The sequence below is a fragment of the Mirounga leonina genome, unplaced genomic scaffold (genome assembly GCF_011800145.1).
Source record: "Mirounga leonina isolate KUSES-001 unplaced genomic scaffold, KU_Mleo_1.0 Mir_199, whole genome shotgun sequence".
NCBI lineage: Eukaryota > Metazoa > Chordata > Mammalia > Carnivora > Phocidae > Mirounga > Mirounga leonina.
Window position 1 is genome coordinate 6,115,206 of NW_023270498.1, and position 7,590 is coordinate 6,122,795.

Genomic DNA, 7,590 nt, shown 5'->3' on the forward strand with positions numbered 1-7,590 from the left:
AAAACTTGATTTTAGGTTTGGTTAGGGTGGGTCTAGTGCATATTTCACTCTAGGGCATGGCCCAGACTACATTTCTGATGTCTCAAGGTTTCCATGAGTGTTAATGATGTGCTAAGGAGATCTCCCATGGTCTCAACATTATCCTTAGTCTACTAAGGTAGCACTTGTTGTCTGAGTACCTTACAGATAGGGTGGCTTTCACTGAATATGTGCATATGAGTATGACTTTTGTAAAGGATGGATTTCTGGGGCTCTCTGTATAGCTCTCTTCTCTAATACATCCCAGATTTCTGCTCCTTTGGCTGCAGTAGACTGATCTCTGCCGTTTTAGTTTATTGGGATCTCTGCTTTGCTCAGCAAACAGTCAGTAACCTTTATATTACTTGCTGGTGGTCATAGGACTCTTCATGTGAGTTGTCTCCTCAGGGGCTGCAGTCCTGCAATGCCCTCAGCCAGTGCTTAAAAACACTGCTGTCATATATTTTGTCCAATTACAAAGCTGTTTCTTGTAGGAGAGGAAGTCTTGTATTCTTTCATGGGAGGAAACAGAAGTCTGAGAGAATTTATCTCTGTATTTAAAAATGTAATTTGTATAATTCAGTCGTATATTTGCATGAAAGTATGACTTCTATGCTTCCAAAAAATAAGAATAACAAAAAAGTCACACTTACTTATTTAATGCTAAATTGACACTTTCTTGTCTAAGTACGTGTTGTTGTTTCAGATATGACATCTTAAGATCAACGCAAACAGATTGGGAGTGACACTTCGCAACGTGTGTGTGTGTGTATGTGTTTCAACACCACCGAGCAGCTAACTCAACTCCACACTGTTGGAGAGAGCATCAGATCCCACAGGTTAAGGCTTCTGCAAGAGGGCCTCCACCCTCCACTTTAGATGTTAGTCCATTAAAAAAAAAAAAATTATTGTTATGTTAATCGCCATACATTACATCATTAGTTTTTGATGTAGTGTTCCATGATTCATTGTTTGCATATAACATCCAGTGCTCCATTCAATACATGCCCTCTTTAATACCCATCACCAGGCTAACCCATCGCCCCACTCCCCTCTGAAACCCTGTTTGTTTTTCAGAGTCCATCATCTCTCATGGTTCGTCTCCCCCTCCGATTCCACCCCTTCATTCTTCCCCTCCTGCTATCTTCTTCTCCTTTTTTTTCTTAACATATATTGCATTATTTGTTTCAGAGGTACAGATCTGTGATTCAACAGTCTTGCACAATTCACAGCGCTTACCAGAGCACATACCCTCCCCAGTGTCTATCACCCAGTCACCCCATCCCTCCCACCCCACCCCCCACTCCAGCAACCCTCAGTTTTTTTCCTGCGATTAAGAATTCCTCAATCAGTGAGATCATATGATACATGTCTTTCTCTGTTTGACTTACTTCACTCAATAATACCCTCCAGTTCCATCCATGTCATTGCAAATGGCAAGATCTCATTCCTTTTGATGGCTGCATAATATTCCATTGTATATATATACCACTTCTTCTTTATCCATTCATCTGTCGATGGACATCTTGGCTCTTTCCACAGTTTGGCTATTGTGGACATTGCTGCTATAAACATCGGGGTGCACATACCCCTTCGGATCTCTACATTTGTATCTTTGGGGTAAATACCCAGTAGTGCAATTGCTAGATCATATGGTAGCTCTATTTTCAACTTTTTGAGGAACCTTTCAGAGTGGCTGCACCAGCTTGCATTCCCACCAACAGTGTAGGAGGGTTTCCCTTTCTCCGCATCCCCGCCAACATCTGTCGTTTCCTGGTTAGTCCATGTTTTTATCTGTGCTTCTGATCAATTAGTTATAATTTGGAGGTTCCCAGAAAGCCCTCGTCAGGTGCAATTAATTTGCTAGAGCAGCTCACGAATCCAGACAAACATTTACTATTGTTGATCAGTTTATTATAAAGGGTATAAAAGATACAGGCGAACAGACAGATGAAGCCACACAGAGGGCAAAATCTGGAAGCGTCCTGAGCACAGGGGCTTCTGTCACCATGGAGTTCAGGAAGCCACCCTCCCAGCCTATGGGTGTGTTCACCAAGCTGGAGCTCACAAAATCTTGTTTAAGGGTTTTTATTGTTGTTGTTCTAAAATTTTATTAATTTATTTGAGAGAGAGAGAGAGCATGAGCAGGGCGAGGAGCAGAGGGAGAGGGAGAAGCAGACTCCCCACTGAGCAGGGAGCCCGATGTGATGATGTGATGTGGGGGAGGGGAGATCCATCCCAAGACCCTGAGATCATGACCTGAGCTGAAGGCAGATGCTTAACTGACTGAGCCACCCAGGTGCCCCTTGTTTAAGAGTTTTAATAAAGCTTAGTCTATAGCCCCTCTTCCACTTCCCAGAGGTTGGTAGGTGTAGTGGAAAGTTCCCCCCATTTAATTCATTTGGTCTTTTCAGGGGCCAGTCCCAACCTGAGGCTATCTAGGGGCCCCACCAAAGTCACCTCATTAGCATAAACTCAGAAGTACTCAAAGGGGCTGCGTATGGATGACAAAAGACTGTCACTCAGGAAATGCTAAGGGTTTTAGGAGCTCTGTGCCAGGAACCAAGGACAAAGACTACATATATTTCCTTTTATACCACACACTTATAAAGAAAAAGTAGATGTGTGTCTTTGGGCTAACATTCTAACACCCCTAAATCGTTAATACTTCACTCTTCTCATCCTGAATGTAAATGTTTCATGTCACAGACTTCTTCTTCCTAAACCAAGGCATATTACAGCTTTTTTTTTTTTCCTCTCCTTTACAGGACTTTTTAAATTTAACACAAGTTCTATTGTAGTCCTCGTCACAGAAATTGTTGTTGTTGTTTTTTTATATTGTGTAGCCACTCTTACATGGAGTCTGTTTTTTTTTTTTTTTTCTTTCTTCTTTTGAAATAAAGATTCTATACTAACTGGCGAGAGTAGAAAACTGATTCTACATAGTTGGGTATTGAGGGTTGCCGGGAGTGTTTGCAGAAGGTCATTACCAATTGAGAATATCTCATTCTCCATGTTTCTGTCTCTGAACCAAAGAAAGGAATTATGAGTCTCTGAAACTCATGTTGGAAGATGAGCAGTGGCACCAGATGTACAAATAAATCCATGCCAACTAAAACTTACATAAGTATTTGCCAAGTTTTCCCCAAAACTTTTTTTTTACCAGTCAAAAAAAAAAAATTCAAAACATGGAAAATGTTCATATACATGAGAAGAAGCACAGAATCAGTGAGTATGGAAGCTGAGACCTGAATGAGAGAGAAAAATACAGTGAAGTAGAAAGTTGAAGAAACTCTTCTCCTTCCTTCTATGTAATTGGCACTCAACTTGGGCCAGACCTTCAATGTCCTTGAACATGACTTTTTTTTTTTTTTTCCCTCTCTCAAAAAAAATTGTTTTTTTATTTTCTAAACCCAATACCTTCTGTCTTCTCAGGATATCTTCCACCAACTGTCCCTCTCTTCCATTCCACTCTTAAAATATATATATATATATTTATTTATTTATTTTAGAGAGACAGAGAACACAGGTGCATGCGAGTGCATGGGGAGAGAGGCCGAGAGAGAGGGAGAGAGAGAATCCCAAGCAGACTCCCACTGAGCACAGAGCCCTGTGCAGGGCTAGATTCATGATCTGAACCAAAGCCAAGAGTTGGAAGCTCAACTGACTGAGTCACCCAGGTGCCTCTTCCACTCTATTCTTATGTAGAATGTAGAATATTCAGAGGGAGAGGGATACAGACTTAATGATGTCAGCAATAAAGATATTTCCTCTACATTGGCTCCCCTAAAATAATGACTGTATCTCTTCTTCACTCTTTTGTAAGACCTAAAAATAGGCTAGTTTTCCATAGAAAAGCTTAAAATGGTACCAAAAACATTAATAGGCACTTAAAGGAAAGAGAAATTAATTCTGTCAGAAGTGATGGAAGAAGGGACCTTTTCATGAGGCATTATGGATAGACTATCATTTGAGTTGGCTTTTGAAAGATGTGGTCTAAGAAATTACTCACTTGAAAGGATTATCATTTTTGATGGAATTCACTCATTCTTTCAATAAGTCAAATATATTATTTAATATATATTTAAATTGCCCAAGACACTGGAAAAAATTCTGACCAAAAATAAATATTCTGTCTGTATTCATAGAACTTTCTTAGAGGGTGAGATAGAGCACTAGTAAAATGAGCATGCATAAATAATGACTATCAATTTGAAAAGCCATGCAGATGAATAGAGAGTGCCATGACAGGGGAACTGACCTAGCCTGAAATTCCAGGGACTTTTTTTTATTATGTTCAGTTAGCCTTTGATATAGTGTTTAGTGATTCATTAGTTGTGTATAACACCAAGTGCTCATCAAGACCTGTGCCCTCCTTAATACCCATCACCCTGTTACCTCATCCCCCACCTCCCTCCCCTCTGAAACCCTCAGTTTGTTTCCCAGGGTCCATAGTCTCTCATGGTTCATCTCCCTCTCTGATTTCTCCCCCTTCAGTTTTCCCTCCCTTCCAGAAACTTTTTTTTTTTTAAAAGGTGAGATTGCTTTAAGATGTGACTGATGAGGAGGGATTACATTAGTTAAAGGAAAAGCAATGCAAATATCACAAACGAAGAGAGAGGAGAGAAATTCCTATAGAGTGGGCATCAAGATGACCAAACCATACTGGACACAAAAGCAATACTAAGACTTTGGGAAAATATTGGATAATTTAAATAAAACCAAAAATGTGCAATCATATTTGCCATCATTTCAAGGTCATTCTAAATGCATTGTGGAGAAAAAATGATGACTGGAGGCAGCTTTGGAAGAAGCTTTGGAAGCAGCATGGTGAAATATCCTTTGTACTAAGCTGATACCAATGAAAATGGGGTGGAGAGATTAGCAAGATATTTTGAGAGTGAATAAAAGTAGCATACCTTTAATCAGCTTGACATGAGATAGTGTAATGGAAAAGGTGTTACTGATTGTTTCTGTGTTTTCACTGTCTTCATATATGTTGGATACTGGTGCTACTTACTGACTTAGAACCATTGGAAGAGGCACTGACTGTGAGGGTGCTGGAATATTGTAATCTTGTCTTCTCAATTGTTACATTTGAGGTGACCCTGAGAACTGCTAGAGTACACATCCAGTAACACCAGCTTCATCTTCTCTGATGATCTCCCTGACAGACAATGCTGAACAGAAGGCCATTGACATATGAATATGGTATGTGGTATATGTGGATGTGGTATATGAATAAAATAACCTAGGGAGCAAACATAAGAGGAGTGTAATTGTGGCATTTCATCATTAAGAGGCTGGATAAAGAAGAAGAAACCTATAAAACAGACTTAGAAATAGCAAGTAAAGAAATAAATGAAAAACAAGAGGGCAGTGTCATGAATTCAAGTCATAAGAGTATTTTGAGAAAGATGGGCTAGATTGACATGTACAAAAGCCAACAATGAAGAAAGCCTAGGTCCCCTTTGTAAATTGGAGAACTAGTTGGTGTTGGAGTGTTGTAAGATCTTGCATACAAGATCTTGCTGATTCTGGAAAGACGATAACAGTAATTGCACCTCTATTATCTATCAGCAAAGTATTAGTTAATTTATCACGTTACTTATTCACCCTTCACAACAATCATATGACTTGGAGGTTAATTGTTCCCTTATGCTAATTAAAAACAAAAGCTCAGAACCCAACATTTACTCATCACGTAGTTTGGCCAGAGTTTCACAACTGGTAACAAAGATCTGTCTAAATGGAAGAAAAATGAGAATATTTCCTTCTTCCTCTTTATGGAAAAATTGTTTGCTTGGGAATTGAGGCTTGTTCTTAATAGCTGTTAGAACAGGATGATTCCAAATGGGCAAGAAGCCCTGAATGAGCTTCGGGCTTTTTGAAAAGAAAATTAGACCACATATCTCCTTTATGTGTACATAGAAAATTATTTATTTTCTAAAGGATTGCTTGAAAGCAAGAAAGGTGCTTAAGAATATGTTCCTTTTGACCCCTATTAAGTAATATATTAAACAGAAAGTTGTTTATCTATATGTTGCTTTTTTTTAAAAAAGATTTTATTTATTTAATTGCCAGAGAGAGAGAGAGAGGGCCCTTGAGAGAGAGAGAGAGAGAGCACAAGCAGGAGGAGTGGCAGGCAGAGGGAGAAGCAGGCCCCACCCTGAGCAGGGAGCCCGATGTGGGGCTCGATCCCAGGACCCAGGCAGACACTTACCCGACTGAGCCAGCAAGGCATCCCTATATGTTGATTTTTAAAACAAAAAGATAGCATTTCACTTTTGTCAAATGTCTACATTGTACATAGCATTCCATGTCTGGAGATACTCCTATCATCCGTTCCAAGCAACAATTAATAAATATGGGCATAGTGCCTGGGAGAAGCTACCTACAAGAATTCTTTCTAAGTATATGCCCAAGAGCATTCCAGTCATAAATATTACACATTAAATTTGAGTTTAAAATCATCCTTTATTCTGTGGATGAAAAGGTAAGTGTGTCTAATTGATTTCTTCTGCTATTTTGGATGCAAATAACCATCACCAAAACTTATCTGTATTTTCAATGTGAGAATATCCGTCTTTCCCAAAGAGGAAAGGAAAGAGGAATGAAGGTTTGGGAAGACATTGTGTAAAATCTTGGTGAAAGAGACCAGAGTTTGAAGCCTTGCTTAGGTACATTAAAGATGTTTTTTTTTTTTTTTTTTTACAGATTTTGTTTATTTATTTTTCAGAGAGAGAGAGAACACAAGCAGGAGGAGTGGCAGGGGTGCTCCTGGGTGGCTCAGTTGTTAAGCGTCTGCCTTCGGCTCAGGTCATGGTCCTAAGGTCCTGGGATCGAGTCCCACATCAGGCTCCCTGCTCAGCGGAGAGCCTGCTTCTCCCTCTCCCACTCCTGTTGCTTGTGTTCCCTCTCTTGCTGTGTCTCTCTCTCTGTCAAATAAATAAATAAAATCTTAAAAAAAAAAAAAAAGAGTGGCAGGTAGAGGGGAGAAGCAGGCTCCCCACTGAGCAAGGAACACAATGCGGGACTTGATCCTAGGACCCTGGGATCATGACCTGAGCTGAAGGGAGATGCTTAACTGAGTGAGCCACCTAGACGTCCCCATAAAAGATGTTTAAATATAGGAAAATTATGTAACTTTTTGGAGGCTCTAACTTCTGATCTGAAAGTGGAGATGGTAACATCTTGCATATATTTTTCAAGGACTCAGTTTTATATATTCAAGAGACTTAACATAGAACGGGTCACATGATAGGCACTCAATAAATGAGAGCTTTCATTGTTTATTGTTAATACTATTTTTATCCTACTATTGTCCTGTGAGATCAATATGGAGGCACCCCTCCTTACATGCACAAATGCTGCAGGAAACATAAAGTTATAGCAATTTGTGTTTTAAGAAAAGGAATTCCTTGTGTAAGACTGATGAATCACAGACATGTACCTCTGAAACAAATAATACATTATATGTAAAAAAAAAAAAAAAGATAGTAAGAAGGGAAAAATGAAGGGGGGGACACCAGAGGGGGAGATGAACCATGAGAGACTATGGACTCTGAGAAA